A 17,413-nucleotide genomic window follows, 5' to 3' on the forward strand; every position below is an offset into this window, starting at 1 on the left:
CAGAATGTCCCCCCAAAAACCATCTCGTTCCATCTTCTCTCTCAGTTGGCCAGTGAGCTTCCTCTCACTACCATATTTGGTAGTGAGTGGAAACGCTAAGGGGATGCTTCACATTTATACATCTGGTGAAATATCTGTCTCATCGTTCTATCTGTGGTAAAGTCTAGAACTGTTCATAGAAACGCAATGCTCTGACCTAATCAAATTAGGGCAGGTGAAGGAGAGTAAGTTAGTGAGTCTGGTGGGTTGGATTTAAATAAGTGCTCTTAGGGTTTTCAGTAGGTCTCAAGGACAGATAGAGAAAGACCAAAAAACAGACAGCAGGGCAGAGTCAGACAGCAGGGCAGAGTCAGAAACAGACAACTCAGTGTGCAGACAGCCAGGCAGTGTTAGTCTAGCCTGGAAAGCACAGCATTTAGTCTGGTTTACCAGCTTTGGTTTCCTATGGACTGGCTCTACAACTGACCGACACCAATTCCTGCCCCCACAAGTGTTCTTTAATAAACATTTTAGTGTATACGACTCACCAATGTCCATTCTCTTGACAACAAGGTAGACGAAATTCGAGCAAGGGTTGCCTTCCAGACAGACATCAGAGATTGTAGCATTCACTGTTTCACAGAAACATGGCTCTCTCGGGATATGTTGTCGGAATTGGTCCAGCCACCGGGAACAGGAAGGGCGGGGGTGCATGACGATGAACAACTCATGGTGTGATCATAACAACACACAGGAACTCAAGTCCTTCTGCCCACCCGACCTAGAATTTCTTACAATCAAATGCCGGCCATTCTATCTACCAAGAGAATTCTCGTCAGTTATAGTCACAGCTGTGTACATCCCCCCTCAAGCGAACACCAAGACGGCCCTCAAGACACTTCACTCGACTATGTAAACTGGATATACCTGCTGCATTTATTGTAGCTGGGGATTAACAAAGCAAATTTGAGATCAATGTTACCTCAATTTTATCAGCATATTGATTGCATGACACGAAAGGCTAATACTCTCGACCACTGCTACTCTAACTTCCGCAATGCATACAAAGCCCTCCTCCACCCTCACTTCGGCAAATCCGACCACGACGCCATCTTGCTAGTCCTGGCTTATAGGCAGAAACTCAAATAGGACGTACCAGTGACGAGAACCATTCAACGCTGGTCTGACCAATCGGAAGCCATGCTCCAAGATTGTTTTGATCACATGGACTGGAATATGTTCCAGTCAGCCTCAGAGAACGACATTGATCGATATGCTTCCTCGATGAGTGCGTTTATAAATAAGTGCATTGGAGATGTCGTTCCCACTGTGACTGTTAAAACCTACCCTAACCAGAAACAGTGGATGGATGGCGGCGGCATTCACGAAAAACTGAAAGCGCGATCCACTGCATTTAACCATGGAAAGAGGTCTGGTGATATGGCTGAATATAAACAGTGTAGTTATTCCCTCTGCAAGGCAATCAAACAAGTGAAATGCAGGGAAAAGGTGGAGGCGCAATTCAACAGCTCAGACACGAGACGTATGTGGCAGGGTCTACAGGAAATCACAGACTACAAAAACAAAAACAGCCAAGTCACGGATACCGACGTCACGCTACCAGACAAACTAAACACCTTCTTTGCCCGCTTTGAGGATAATACAGTGCCACCGTTGCGGCTCGCTAACAAAGACTGCGGCTCCCCCCTCTCCTTCTCAGTGGCTGATGTGAGTTAAACATTTAAACATGTTAACCCTTGCAAGGCTGCTGGCCCAGACGGCATCCCTAGCCGCGTCCTCAGAGCATGCGCCAACCAGCTGGCTGGTGTGTTTACAGACATATTCAATCAATCCATATCCCAGTCTGCTGTCCCCATATGCTTCAAAATGGCTACCATTGTTCCTGTACCCAAGAAGGCAAAGATAGCTGAACTAAATGACTTCCGCCCCGTAGCACTCACTTCTGTCATCATAAAGTGCTTTGAGAGGCTAGTCAATGATCATATCACAAGCCACGACAGAGCCTGGACTCAAACCAGGATCTCTAATGGCACAGCTAGCACTGTGATGCGGTGCGTTAGACCACTGCACGACTCGGGAGGCCCTTGGGCTCTCTTGAAGGCCTGTATAGTACTTCCGGCGCCAACAGAGGTGGCCGCCTCGCTTCGCGTTCCTAGGAAACTATGCAGTATTTAGTTTTTGTACGTGTTATTTCTTACATTGGTACCCCAGGTAATCTTAGGTTTTATTACATACAGTCGGGAGGAACTACTGAATATAAAAGCAACGTCAACTCACCATCATTACGACCAGGAATATGACTTTCCCGAAGCGGATCCTGTGTTTTGCCTTCCACCCAGGACAATGGATCTGATCCCAGCCGGCGAACCTAAACAACGTCGCCGTAAAAGGGGCAAACGAAGCGGTCTTCTGGTCAGGCTCCGGAGAAGGGCACATYGCGCACTACTCCCTAGCATACTACTCACCAATGTCCAGTCTCTTGACATTGGTGAGTAGTATTCTTCATCAACAAGGTTGATGAAATCCGAGCAAGGGTTGCCTTCCAGAGAGACATCAGAGACTGTAACGTTCTTTGCTTCACGGAAACATGGCTCACACGAGAGACGCTATCGGAGTCGGTGCAGCCAGCTGGTTTCTTCACGCATCGCGCCGACAGAAACAAGCATCTTTCTGGTAAGAAGAGGGGCGGGGGTGTATGCCTTATGATTAACGAGACGTGGTGTGATCATAACCATATACAGGAACTCAAGTCCTTCTGCTCACCTGACTTAGAATTCCTCACAATCAAATGTCGACCGCATTATCTACCAAGGGAATTCTCTTCGATTATAATCACAGCCGTATATATTCCCCCCCAAGCAGACACATCGATGGCCCTGAACGAACTTTATTTGACTCTATGTAAACTGGAAACCACATATCCTGAGGCTGCATTCATTGTAGCTGGGGATTTTAACAAGGCTAATCTGAAAGCAAGACTCCCTAAATTCTATCAGCATATCGATTGCGCAACCAGGGCTGGTAAAAYCCTGGATCATTGTTATTCTAACTTCCGCGACGCATATAAGGCCCTCCCCCGCCCTCCTTTCGGAAAAGCTGACCACGACTCCATTCTGTTGCTTCCAGCCTACAGACAGAAACTAAAACAGGAAGCTCCCGCGCTCAGGTCTGTTCAACGCTGGTCCGACCAATCTGATTCCACGCTTCAAGACTGCTTCGATCACGTGGATTGGGATATGTTCCGCATTGCGTCCAACAACAACATTGACGAATACGCTGATTCGGTGAGCGAGTTCATTAGAAAGTGCATCGGCGATGTCATACCCACAACAACTATTAAAACATTCCCAAACCAGAAACTGTGGATTGATGGCAGCATTCGCACGAAACTGAAAGCGCAAACCACTGCTTTTAACAAGGGCAAGGTGACCGGAAACATGACCGAATACAAACAGTGTAGCTATTCCCTCCGCAAGGCATTCAAACAAGCTAAGCGTCAGTATAGAGACAAAGTATAGTTGCAATTCAACGGCTCAGACACAAGAGGTATGTGGCAGGGTCTACAGTCAATCACTGATTACAAAAACAAAACCAGCCCCGTCGCGGACCAGGATGTCTTGCTCCCAGAGAGACTAAATAACTTATTTTTTCGCTTTGAGGACAATACAGCGCCACTAACACGGCCCGCTACCAAAACCTGCGGACTCTCCTTCACTGCAGCCGAAGTGAGTAAAACATTTAAACGTGTTAACCCTCGCAAGGCTACAGGCCCAGACGGCATCCCCAGCCGGCTGGCTGGTGTGTTTACGGACAAATTCAATCAATCCTTATCCCAGTCTGCTGTTCCCACATGCTTCAAGAGGGCCACCATTGTTCCTGTTCCCCAGAAAGCTAAGGTAACTGAGCTAAAYGACTACCGCCCCGTAGCACTCACTTCCGTCATCATGAAGTGCTTTGAGAGACTAGTCAAGGACCATATCACCTCCACCCTACCTGACACCCTAGACCCACTCCAATTTGCTTACCGCCCCAATAGGTCCACAGACCATGCAATCGCAATCACACTGCACACTGCCCTAATACATCTGGACAAGAGGAATACCTATGTGAGAATGTTGTTCATCGACTACAGCTCAGCATTTAACACCATAGTACCCTCCAAACTCGTCATCAAGCTCGAGACCCTGGGTCTCGACCCCGTCCTGTGCAACTGGGTACTGGACTTCCTGACGGGCCGACCCCAGGTGGTGAGGGTAGGTAACAACATCTCCACCCCGCTGATCCTCAACACTGGGGCCCCACAAGGGTGCGTTCTGAGCCCTCTCCTGTACTCCCTGTTCACCCACGACTGCGTGGCCATGCACGCCTCCAACTCAATCATCAAGTTTGCGAACGACACTACAGTGGTATACTTGATTACCAACAACGACAAGACGGCCTACAGGGAGGAGGTGAGGGCCCTCGGAGTGTGGTGTCAGGAAAATAACCTCACACTCAACGTCAACAAAACAAAGGAGATGATTGTGGACTTCAGGAAACAGCTGAGGGAGCACCCCCCTATAGTGGAGAGTGTAGTGGAGAGGTTAGTAAGTTTTAAGTTCCTCGGCGTACACATCACGGACAAACTGAATTGGTCTACCCACACAGACAGCGTTGTGAAGAAGGCGCAGCAGCACCTGTTCAACCTCAGGAGGCTGAAGAAATTCGGCTTGTCACCAAAAGCACTCAAACTTTTACAGATGCACAATCGAGAGCATCCTGTCGGGCTGTATCACCGCCTGGTACGACAACCGTAAGGCTCTCCAGAGGGTAGTGAGGTCTGCACAACGCATCACTGGGGGCAAACTATCTGCCCTCCAGGACACCTACACCACCCGATGTCACAGGAAGGCCATAAAGATCATCAAGGACAACAACCACCCGAGCCACTGCCTGTTCACCCCGCTATCATCCAGAAGTCAAGGTCAGTACAGGTGCATCAAAGCAGGGACCGAGAGACTGAAAAACAGCTTCTATCTCAAGGCCACCAGACTGTTAAACAGCCATCACTAACATCGAGTGGCTGCTGCCAACATACTGACTCAACTCCAGCTCACTTTAATAATGGAAATTTATGGAAATTTATCAAAAATGTATCACTAGCCACTTTAAACAATGCCACTTAATATAATGTATATGTATATACTGTACTCTATATCATCTACTGCATCTTGCCATCTTTATGTAATACATGTATCACTAGCCACTTTAAACTATGCACTTTTATGTTTACATACCCTACATTACTCATCTCATATGTATATACTGTACTCGATACCATCTACTGCATCTTGCCTATGCCGTTCTGTTCCATCACTCATTCATATATCTTTGTGTACATATTCTTTATCCCTTTACACTTGTGTGTATAAGGTAGTAGTTGTGGAACTGTTAGGTTAGATTACTCGTTGGTTATTACTGCATTGTCGGAACTAGAAGCACAAGCATTTCACTACACTCGCATTAACATCTGCTAACCATGTGTATGTGACAAATAAAATTTGATTTGATTTTGATTTGTATTCATAAAGTGTTTCAGAGCAGGAGTGCTGATCTAGGATCAGTTTAGCCTTTTTTGCCTGTTCACACCGCTATCATTGAGGTCAGTACAGGTGCATCAAAGCTGGGACCGAGAGATTGAGAAACAGCTTCTATCTCAAGGCCATCAGACTGCTAAACAGCAATCGCTAACTCAGAGAAGCTGCTGCCCACATTGAGACCCAATCACTGGACACTTTAATAAATGGATCACTAGTCACTTTAAACAATGCCACTTTCAATAATGCCACTTTAATAATGTTTACATATCTTACCTTACTCATATCACATGCATATGCTGAATTTTATACCATCTACTGCACCTTGCCTATGTCGCGGCCGGCTGCGACAGAGCCTGGACTCAAACCAGGATCTCTAATGGCACAGCTAGCACTGTGATGCGGTGCGTTAGACCGCTGCACTACTCGGGAGGTCCTTGGGCTCTCCTGAAGGCCTGTATTTAGTTTCAGAGCAGGAGTGCTGATCTAGGATCAGTTTTGCCTTTTTTGCCTGGTATTGCTCATTCTAAGGATCCACATCACTGCAGACAGAGACTGGGGGCGAGGACAGTGAGAGCAGCAGAGGACAGAGACAGGCTGAGGGGAGAAATGGAGATGGGTTGAGGATAGAGACAAGGCACAGACAGGGGTTGAGGGCAGAAACAGGGGATGGGGGAGAAATGGAGACAGGCTGAGGACAGAGACGGGGGCAGAGATGGGCTGAGGACAGAGACGGGCTGAGGACTGATGTATAGCTAAGACAGGGGAGAGTAATTTGGTGCAACACTGGCTGAAGAGGATAAATGTTTCATTCAAACATTACAATAGATACAGAGGACACAGAAAATATAGAAATGTAACCATTGCAATAATTGTACTGCGGTCGTTTACGTGACTACTTGTTCAACATTGTAACAGTTGCTTCTCGTCTGCCCCTTGTACATTAATCTACCACTCTGAGCAATGATGATTCTATCTTTGTCTCCCCCTCTATTAGTGTCAGTTTCACATAACGTACAACAAAATCATCCAGAAATGGTACCCTACTCCCTAAAAAGTGTATTGCTTTTGACCTAGGCTGGGCGATATGGCCAAAATATTTTATCACAATATTTTCACATTTGACGGTATGATGTTTTTGAATAGTAAAAGTTCTAAATCTGCTTCATGAGTAGTTCATGACCCTAGGGTGGCAACATTATAAGTGATTTCAATGGGGCTTTCTCCATTCAAATATTTTATAGTTTTATACTGTTTCCGCATTTTGTACAATTTATACACTTTTGTTATTACATACTCATGCTTCGCCTATTCCTCTCCGATTTAGAAGATACCGTTGAATAAACAACATGCTAGGCCTGCACCAGTACTGGTCCCAGGCTGTATTAGTTATCTGTGCTTGCTCTGAATCTTAGTTAATTTAGCAAGTTAGCTAACTTTAGCCAGCTAACTAGAGATTAGCATTAGAGGATCACAATTTATTTTAGCCACAGCTTGCTAAGAAAAGACAAACTAGCAGACAGTAGTTTGCATACAGTAAAATACAAACTAATAGCGTTATAGAACATTAGACTGCAGAGTGAACGGCAAGAACGTGCTCGTGACTCCATGGTCGAGCAACTGCTCTCTCCTTGTATGACAGGGAACGGTGTAGGGGAAGCGGCATGCAGCAGGAGGAGAGGGAGCAAGACGACTCAAGTATCAAACAGAGTAAACTATAAAAATTAGCATTACGTGCCAGAGTTGCGTATAACGTTAAAAAAAAAATAATAATAACATTGAAATACCGTTATAGAAGGTAAAGTACAAACCCAAACCGGTCCGTGCATCATTGCCGTTATATAGTAAAATACGGTATACAGCCCAGCCCTGTTTTGACCAGAACTCTATGGGCCCTGGTCACAAGTAGTGCACTATATTAGGTATAGTAAAGTAGTGCATTAAATAGGGTTCCATTTGGGACGCAGCCTGTGCCTGACATGAATTCACACAGCAGCAGCATACCAGCAGCGGGCCTCCTCCCTTCTCTCTATTGGCTAACCACATCCACCTCTCTCTGTTATAATCATTAACCCTGTCTGAGTCCCAAATGGCACACTATTCGCTACATAGTGCACTACTTTTGACCAGAGACCAATGGGGCCTGGTCAAAAGTACGGCAGTAGAGAGGACAGACAGGTCATAACAGATTCCCTTGTCAGGGGGGCCCTTTCTTCCATCTCAACCCCTCTCTAGTCTGAGCCTGATCTGTAACTAACCAGTGCTGGGCCCCTTTAACTCGTTGTTTTACTTCAATTTTTTTTATTTTACTCAAATTCTCCCTGACTGGTAGTCATCATAGCGCGCACACATGGACACACTGCTGAGAGGAGAGACAGGGGCTGAGGGGAGAGACAGGGGCTGAGGGGAGAGACAGGGGCAATCTGGTAGCACAGTCAGTGCAGGGCCAGGGAGAGAGAGGAAAGACAAGGGTTGAGAGCATTCAGGGTAGCATGGGGATAGAGCTGTCATGATGTCTGCATGGTCTGGGTTGAGCTGGGCTGTCTGAGGGGGGATGGGGATGCCATTTCCAGCCAGCAGCTCTCTCTAATGGGGAGAGAGATTCAGTCACACTTATTCAGTCAGAACACCACTCCCTGACATTGATTACACACAACAGAGCGACTGGATGTGGAGCTGAGCCATTTGCCATCATGTAGCTGCAAAGGCTGCCTTTTTAAGTGTTCAATTTATAAAACACAAAAAGTGGAGGGAAATGCAGTAAAGCATCCAAAGAGACTCAGACACAGTTTACAAACAAAAGGACCATTAACATAATGTTCATGTTAAAATGAGAGTGTGGTATTTTGGACAGAGAGAGAAAGAGAGAAGGACTGACAGTAGAGAGGAATGTGAGAGAGTGACAGAATGGGAGGAGGAGACTGAGGTCGGTTTCACATTGACGATAGCAAAGGGACATTCGAGAGGTATCGATTCAAGCGACAATACTTAACGTCTCGAGCGCTACCTCCGAAGGTCACGCTTGACAGTTTCCCCCCTCTTAGCAGGGCAGTGTAAACAACTGTCTCGTTGAGCTCAACACTCCTCCAGTATAAAATGGTAAAAGCAGAGCAATGTTTTTGAAATGGCTGAAATGTTCCTTATATTTGAGTTTACATTAAATATATTTCGTTGTTACATTGTGAAATTGTCGCAGTAGCTGCTGCCTGCTGAGCCATGTAAAACTATGGGCGCCCATTCCCACCACCATAAAAAAAAGTCTATGTCTACAAAATGTTGAGATGTGCAAGTCAAACTACTTAAGTCAACATTTTTGAGATAGATCATACAAATAGAATAAATGTTGTTTCATTTGTACCATTGTGTGGTGATTTCGGAGGTGGCACCACAGGTCCCAGATTGGGGGGAATTGTTTTCCTGGGGCCCAGAGTAGTTCTTGGTCTGGTAGGCTAACCTAACCAGGTAAAACTCTGGGTATGACATTTTAAAAAATTACAGCTGATTTATTACTAACTATGATAGGACCAGATTTTTTCTTATCAGATCATATGGTTTTAAAAAAACTCCTAGAGAATGAAAACATTAAAATCCTGTCAAACAAATCATGAGGAGAATAAATTAAATAAAAAAACATTATGTTGTCCCTCTTTTTTTCAACACTGTGTGTCAATATTTTGTATTAAACCTAATTAAAAGTGCTGGGGCAAATGCCAGGTTGCCACACGTTTGCCGGCGGACCTGCTGTGTTGATCTCTGCAACATGGATAGATTGAAATCGCCACACAATGCTACAAATGAAGAAACATAACCTATATGTAAGATCTATATGCATTTTATTTTTGGGTGGCAGGAATGGGCTTCCATATAAAACAGCTCAACAACTCCCTGGTGAATTATTCCAAAGTTTTCAATCGCAATTTTCTTTTACCACATGTAGCCTAATGATTTGCATGATATTGATAAAAATTAAGCATGGTTTGTTGTAATTTTGTAAGGTAGGCCTACTGTACTTCTATATTCGTATTAGAGGGGTAATCGTTCATTTTGATAGTCTAATGTAACTTGATGAAGACATGTTAGCTTTAGATGGTAGTGACTCTGTGATTTTGTCGTGAAACAAAATGTAATGAGTGTACAGAAGACAAAATAAACCCTTTAAATTGTCTGCACATGCTTGCGAATTGTTGCGTAAGCAAGAAAGTCAACCAAACCCTCTCGGCTCGTGACATTCCCGTAGCTAATGTGAATTGAAAAGTGTATGTGCATATTGCGTAAATCAACATTTTGTCCAGATAGAGCTTATTCTCACTGAATAGAGTTATTTCACTATGGTGTAATACAGTGATCATTCAGGAGGGAGTAGACTACAGGGCCATTCACAACAAAAGCGTGGAATGAGAGCAGAGTAAAGAGGAAGAGAGGAGGGGTTGGGGTCACATATTTCCCGTCCTGACCCTGCGGAGCTCGCTAAGCCAAATCACAAGTTCACCTTAATGAGAAGGGAGAGAGAGGTGCAAACCTGGAACATAGGGCACACACTCTGCCAGCCAAATCGCCATAACAACCAACAATCTGACTCACAATGCTCCTCAGCACCCACAATCCTGGGCGTGGCGGTGGTGCTCTACTCCCCCACCGGCTTAACACCGGGTCGCTCTGCTCAGAATCCTCGAGCTGACCGGCTTTGATATAACAGATCCTCCAATAATTAAATAATATAATATTAAGCTATATATTAACCTGTCTATAAGGAAGTCATTAATTGCTGCATTGGGAATACTGCGACGATCATCCATGTCAATAATAACAACAAGAGGAAAACAAACACCAAAGGAGGTGAAATCTGATTATATCTCAACCCCTCTCCCCCAGCCGACAGACCCATGAAATCCAGGGTTTAGACAGGGGACAAACAGAAGATCAGACAGCCAGCCAGGGGGGGGGGGGGGGGGTTGGGTGGAGCTGATGCGCTACCCGGCACCCTCCGCCCCTCTGACAGCACATGGCTCCCTGAGTATTGACATGTCAAGCTAGATACTAAATACTGCAGCAGCAGCAAAACCACAACAATTTGTGCTGTGCCAGCTTTTTACAACCCTCCCACTTTTTATTTTATTTTATTTATTTAACCTTTATTTAACCAGGTAGGCAAATTGAGAACACGTTCTCATTTACAATTGCGACCGGCCAAGATAAAGCAAAGCAGTTCGACACATACAACAACACAAGTTACACATGGAGTAAAACAAACAATTCAATAATACAGTGAAAAAAAAATAAGTCTATATACAATGTGAGCAAGTGAGGTGGAGATAAGGGAGGTGAAGGCAAACAAATATATGTATAATAAATAAAAATATAAAAGGCCATGGAGGCGAAGTGAGTACAACACAGCAAGTAAAATAAAAACTAAAAAACACACTGGAATGGTTGTTTGCAGTGGAAGAAAGTGCAAAGTAGAGACAGAAATAATGGGTGCAAAGGAGCAAAATAAATTATAATAAATATACAGTAGGTAAAGAGGTAGTTGTTGGGCTAAATTGTAGATGGGTTATGTACAGGTGCAGTAATCTATAAGCTGCTCTGACAGCTGGTGCTTAAAGCTAGTGAGGGAGATAGGTGTTTCCAGTTTCAGAGATTTTTGTAGTTCGTTCCAGTCATTGGCAGCAGAGAACTGGAAGGAGAGGCGTCCAAAGGAAGAATTGGTTTTGGGGGTGACTAGAGAGATATACCTGCTGGAGCGCGTGCTACAGGTAGGTGCTGCTATGGTGACCAGCGAGCTGAGATAAGGGGGGACTTTACCTAGCAGGGTCTTGTAGATGACCTGGAACCAGTGGGTTTGGCGACGAGTATGAAGCGAGGGCCAGCAACGAGAGTGTACAGGTCGCAGTGGTGGGTAGTATATGGGGCTTTGGTGACAAAACGGATGGCACTGTGATAGACTGCATCCAATTTATTGAGTAGGGTTGGAGGCTATTTTGTAAATGACATCACCGAAGTCGAGGATTGGTAGGATGGTGCAGTTTTACAAGGGTATGTTTGGCAGCATGAGTAAAGGATGCTTTGTTGCGGAATAGGAAGCCAATTCTAGATTTGACTTTGGATTGGAGATGTTTGATGTGAGTCTGGAAGGAGAGTTTACAGTCTAACCAGACACCTAGGTATTTTGTAGTTGTCCACATATTCTAAGTCAGAGCCGTCCAAAGTAGTGATGTTGGACAGGCGGGCAGGAGCAGGCAGCGATCGGTTGAAGAGCATGCATTTGGTTTTACTTGTATTTAAGAGCGAGTTGGAGGCCACGGAAGGAGAGTTGTATGGCATTGAAGCTCGCCTGGAGGGTGTTAACACAGTGTCAAAAGAAGGGCCAGAAGTATACAAGAATAGTGTTCGTCTGCGTAGAGGTGGATCAGAGAATCACCAGCAGCAAGAGCGACATCATTGATGTAAACAGAGAAGAGAGTCGGTCCAGAAATTGAACCCTGTGGCACCCCCATAGAGCACTGCCAGAGGCCCGGACAACAGACCCTCCGATTTGACACACTGAACTCGATCAGAGAAGTAGTTGGTGAACCAGGCGAGGCAATCATTAGAGAAACCCAGGCTGTCGAGTCTGCCAATGAGGATGTGGTGATTGACAGAGTCAAAGGCCTTGGCCAGGTCAATGAATACGGCTGCACAGTATTGTTTCCTATCGATGGCGGTTACGATATCGTTTATGACCTTGAGCGTGGCTGAGGTGCACCCATGACCAGCCTGAACCAGATTGCATAGCGGAGAAGGTGTGGTGGGATTCGAAATGGTCGGTAATCTGTTTGTTGACTTGGCTTTCGAAGACCTTAGAAAGGCAGGGTAGGATAGTATAGGTCTGTAGCAGTTAGGGTCAAGGGTGTCCCCCCCTTGAAGAGGGGGATAACCGCAGCTGCTTTCCAATCTTTGGGGATCTCAGACGACACGAAAGAGAGGTTGAAGAGGCTAGTAATAGGGGTGGCAACAATTTCAGCAGAATAGTTTTAGAAAGAAAGGGTCCAGATTATCTAGCCCGGCTGATTTGTAGGGTCCAATTTTGCAGCTCATTTAGAACATCAGCTGACTGTATTGGGAGAAAGAGAAAGGGGAAGGCTTGGGCAGAGTGCAGAGGGGAGGGCGTGCTGTTGTCCGGGGTAGGGTAGCCAGGTGGAAAGCATGGCCAGCCGTAGAAAAAATGCTTATTGAAATTCTCATTATAGTGGATTTGTCGGTGGTGACAGTGTTTCCTATCTTCAGACCGGTTGGAAGCTGGGAGGAGGTGTTCTTATTCTCCATGGACTTTACGGTGTCCCAGAACTTTTTTGAATTTGTGTTGCAGGAAGCAAATTTCTGCTTGAAAAGCTAGCTTGGCTGTTCTAACTGCCTGTGTATATATTGGTTTCTGGCTTCCTGAAAAGTTTGCATATCACGGGGGCTGTTCGATGCTAATGCAGAAGCCATAGGATGTTTTCTGTTGGTTAAGGGCAGTCAGGTCAGGAGAGAACCAAGGGCTATATCTGTCCTGGTTCTAAATTTCTTGAATGGGGCATGCTTATTCAAGATGGTGAGGAAGGCATTTAAAAAAATGACCAGGCATCCTCTTACTGACAGGGTGAGATCATCCTTCCAGGATACCCGGCCAGGGTCGTTAGAAAGGCCTGCTCGCTGAAGTGTTTCAGGGAGCGTTTGACAGTGATGAGTGGAGGTCGTGGTTGGACCGATGAGGGCCACATTACGGATGCAGGCAATGCCGGGCCGAGTGATCTCCTGACATCTTGGTTGAAAACAGCAGAGGTCGCTATTTGAGAAAGAAGGCAGTTGTCTAGGATGATTACTGCACCTCGAGAACCCGGAGTGACGCCGGGTTACTACGGGAGCGGGATTGAGGTAAGAAGTACCCCTGATACGGTTTCATTGAGTCCCAACTCTTGTATGATGGAGATTGAGAGCATCAAGACTGTTAGATTTAAGGAAGCGGTGGCTGAAGAGTGAAGGAAAAAAATAGACAGACAAAATGTGTAGAGAACCAATACCCCTCACCACGGAAGGAAGACCATGTTCCGAGTTTAAGAGGGTGACCTAACAGCAGCAGCGAAAGGCTCTGGCAGATAAGGAATGAAAGGTGGGGAGCGCAAGTGCAGACCTTCAACCATAGGTGTCCACGACAGCAACAAGAGCTGGAGGACAAGAGGTGGTTCTGAGAACGCAAGCAAAGAAGAACAAAGAAAGGGCAAACAGGGTGAGGGACTTGGTTTTTAGAGAAGGGAGATTTTACACAGTAGAAGAAATCCCTTTATTAACACCAAAATGTTTGGAACAGACTCTGCCCGTGAGATACGGGTGGACAGAACTACTGCAGGCAGGTCTGTGCAGTAGAATGGCAACACGCGCCCCTTGGCCTCAGTATATTGTCTGATAATCTTTAATTGGGGGATGAGAATATGTCTGAAAATTTTTGGGTGGTCTTTCCTAGCAGGATTTCAACACGGCAAACAATCCGGGGAAGTTGGACAGAAGTGGCTCGCTTAATAAGCAGGGAGTTGACCTAAAACAAAATGATAGGTAGAGCCAGCTTCTCATGGTTACATGCATGGAAGCCAAGAGGGCTATGGTACCGGTTACCAGACCAAGTTCGGCATCATAAGAGCAGAGCGGCCATGGCAGGAAATGAGGCAGATGGAGAGCCACTACTGCCAGGGCCTAGGATTACCTCTACAGAGGACCAGACAGGGGAACACAGAGAGGATGGGAATAGAGAGTAGTGATAAGGAGGTACGGCTCATGAAGCTATGAGAAGTCAGGATCGCTAGAACCAGCCCAGAGCACCAGCATCTACGAGTCAAGAGAGATAAAAGAAAGTTTCTAAGGGAACAACAACGATGAAATGTGCAATGGAATTATGATACAGACAATAGGTGTTGTAACTATTGCGAACACCAGGGTGTACGATGGTGAATACAAATGGGAACGGGTAAACGCTACGGTTTGAAGTGACCTGATGAGAGGAGAATATGTCTCTAGCAAACAGTCATTGAACCAGCGGTCGCATGTCGTATCGAGTATGGTGGACCCCTAGGTTGGAACTGAGAGGTTGGAGATTAATCGCGATTGTAGAGAATAGCAGTGGGGCTAGGAAATACTCTCACAGTTGAAAAAGCCAATAAACACTAACCAGAACAGCAATGGACAAGGCATATTTACATTAAGGAGAGGCATGCTAATCGAGTGATCAATAAGGGTCCAGTGAGTAGAGGTTGGTTGGGGTCGTGGCGATCCAGACAGCTGGCCGGGTATATGGCTATCGGTAGCAGCATAGGATGGAGGTCTGTTTGTAGATACCTCGTGCGTTTCCGTCGGTAGGTTAGTGGGGTTCCGTGTAGTGGGGTTCCGTGTGGTAGAGGGGATCAATCCAAATTGGCGAAATAGATATAGTGACCCAAGGAAAAAATAAATAAATAATAATAATAATAATAGTTGTCCGATATACTTGTTCAAATAGCAGCCGATAAGACAGCTACCGATTAGCGGGCCTCAGATGAGCGTTCAGGTAACGTCGGGACGGAGGTGCCAGTTGGATAAATCCCTCGGGCAGATAACGTCGGCAGTCAGTCGCGGCAGTCAGTCGTGAAGGCCCGGTGGGGTTCCGTATCTGCAGCAGCAACAAAAGAAACGGGTCCGGATGGTGATGGAACTCCTCAGCTGGCTAGCTCCAGAATGATTCGAGTTTGCGCCGGGGTCGACGTAAGCCAATAGTCACACGGTTTGCAGCTAGCTAGCTGCGAAATCAAGGTRCAAGTGTCCAGAGCCTGCGGCTGGAATCCGGGGAAACTGAGAGAAAAAGAGTCCCGGAATGCTCCGGTCCGAGTCGCGTTGCACAAAAGTGCCGGTAGATTATCGAGCTAAAGGAATAGCTGATGACCACTAAACGTGGGCAGCTGAAACACCAACGCTAGCCAGCAAACCGGCTAATTTCGGGGCAGCTACAGATTAGCTTCTGGCTAGCTATCGGAGTAGCTTCTGGTTAGCTTTCAGGCTAGCTTCTGAATTAGCCCCTGGCTAGCTTCCACGATGGATTTTCAGATTGAGGTAAATAATACTTTTTGTAATTGGTGAAGCGGGTTGCAGGAAAGCTTTTGCAGGAAAGCTTTTGYAGTTGAGTTCTTGGATAATAAAATAAATAAAAGAGATGCGAGGAAAGGTGTAAATATATATATATACAGGACACGACAAATACGGAACAGAAAAAGACGTCTGAACTGCTAAGCCACCTTGGTTTACATCTGGATAACATTGTTGTCCCCTCCCCCCAACAAAAAACACATTACTAGATCAATGCTGCGATCCCTGGCAGCTTTCCTTTGTTGACTCTTCTCTGTAACAAAACAAAAAAAAAGAAACACTAAAATGTTATTTCTCCCCTTGGCAGGCCTGGGTGGTACCGTGACGGGCCAAATGTTGCGAGACGATGTTCAGCAGCATTCCGTCTGTGTCCCAAATGGCACCCTATCTCCTATATAGTGCACATCTTTTGACCAGACCAAAGTAGTACACTAAATAGGGAGCCATTTGGTACACAGCCTGTGCCACTTCTAATTCCTACTGCGCTCTAGACGGATGCTAACTTGAGCGAAAACTTGCGTGCCCAGCAGTATGACTTAAGTCAACATGTCAGCGACTCACTAACCAAAACCAACCATAGACACAGGCAGGGATTTCTGGAACAGGGCTATCCTGTGACCACCCCCACTGCTCCCCCAAAGTACATTCATGCCGTTGTCATATGTAGGCTACATAACATTTGAATGAACTTCACTGACTCTAAGTCACTCTGGATAGAGTGTCTGCTAAATTAACAATGTAACAAACAAGGATTCCATTTAAAAACACTTGTCTGTGACTGATACACAGCAACTACATATGAAATACACAGAGTATGGCTATTAGTAATGCATCATCAATATCACGGTGCACAATGATATCTGGGGTCTGTTCAGGAGGGTGCAACGTTACAGAACGTTCAGATAGGATTGTCTGTCAGGTAGAGCTGGGAATCACATCAGCTCTATTCAGTATATTTCTATCTGCAACATTCTGAAATGTTTCAGCTCACTGAATACACCCCTGACGATGATAGATAATATATACTGTGTGTGTGGTATGAGTCAGAGCAGGTCAAAAGTAGTGCACTATATAGAGCAGGGGTATTCAACTCTTACCCTACAAGGTCCGGAGCCTGCTGGTTTTCTGTTCTACCGGATAATGAATTGCACCCACCTGGTGTCCCAGGTCAAAATTCAGTCCCTGATTAGAGGGGAACAATAAAAAAAAACATAAATGGAACTGGCTTTGAGGTCCAGAGTTGATTTTCATGGACATAGGGAATAGGGTGCCATTTGGGACACAACCCCAAGACCAGGTGTAGTATAGCAAGACTGGCTGAGTGATCTAAGAAGGCTTCAGTGACAGCGCCGTTCAAGGGTGGGACGCGCTAGAGAAAGTATCCTATTTAGAATATCTATTTAAAATGTAGCTTTTTTTGCCCAAGCTTCATTTAGAGCTGATGATGTAGGCTGTGAGGTTATTGAAAAGAGGCAACCTTCCAAATGACACCCTATTCCTTCCATGGTCAAATCAAATCAAATCAAATCAAATTTTATTAGTCACATACACATGGTTAGCAGATGTTAATGCGAGTGTAGCGAAATGCTTGTGCTTCTAGTTCCGACAATGCAGTAATAACCAACAGTAATCTAACCTAACAATTCCACGCTACTACCTTACACACACACACAAGTGTGAAGGGATAAAGAATATGTACATAAAGATATATG

The 17,413-nt window shown here is 45.5% G+C and overlaps 1 protein-coding gene across 2 annotated transcripts in view; it reads right to left on the reverse strand.

Annotated features, from left to right (window-relative positions):
• Positions 1-17,413, reverse strand: part of LOC111980363 (calmodulin-regulated spectrin-associated protein 3) — a 76,674-nt gene that overhangs the window by 36,922 nt on the left and 22,339 nt on the right. The window contains exon 1 of one of the 2 annotated variants that reach the window (XM_070449587.1): positions 16,799-17,188. The exons of the other annotated variant lie outside the window; for it this stretch is intronic. The gene's annotated coding sequence lies outside the window, so the exon portion shown is untranslated. Of the gene's footprint in view, positions 1-16,798; positions 17,189-17,413 lie in introns of those variants that run through there. 2 annotated transcript variants of the gene reach the window in all.

Source organism: Salvelinus sp. IW2-2015, linkage group LG20 (assembly GCF_002910315.2).
Source record: "Salvelinus sp. IW2-2015 linkage group LG20, ASM291031v2, whole genome shotgun sequence".
In the NCBI taxonomy this organism is placed as follows: Eukaryota; Metazoa; Chordata; class Actinopteri; order Salmoniformes; family Salmonidae; genus Salvelinus; species Salvelinus sp. IW2-2015.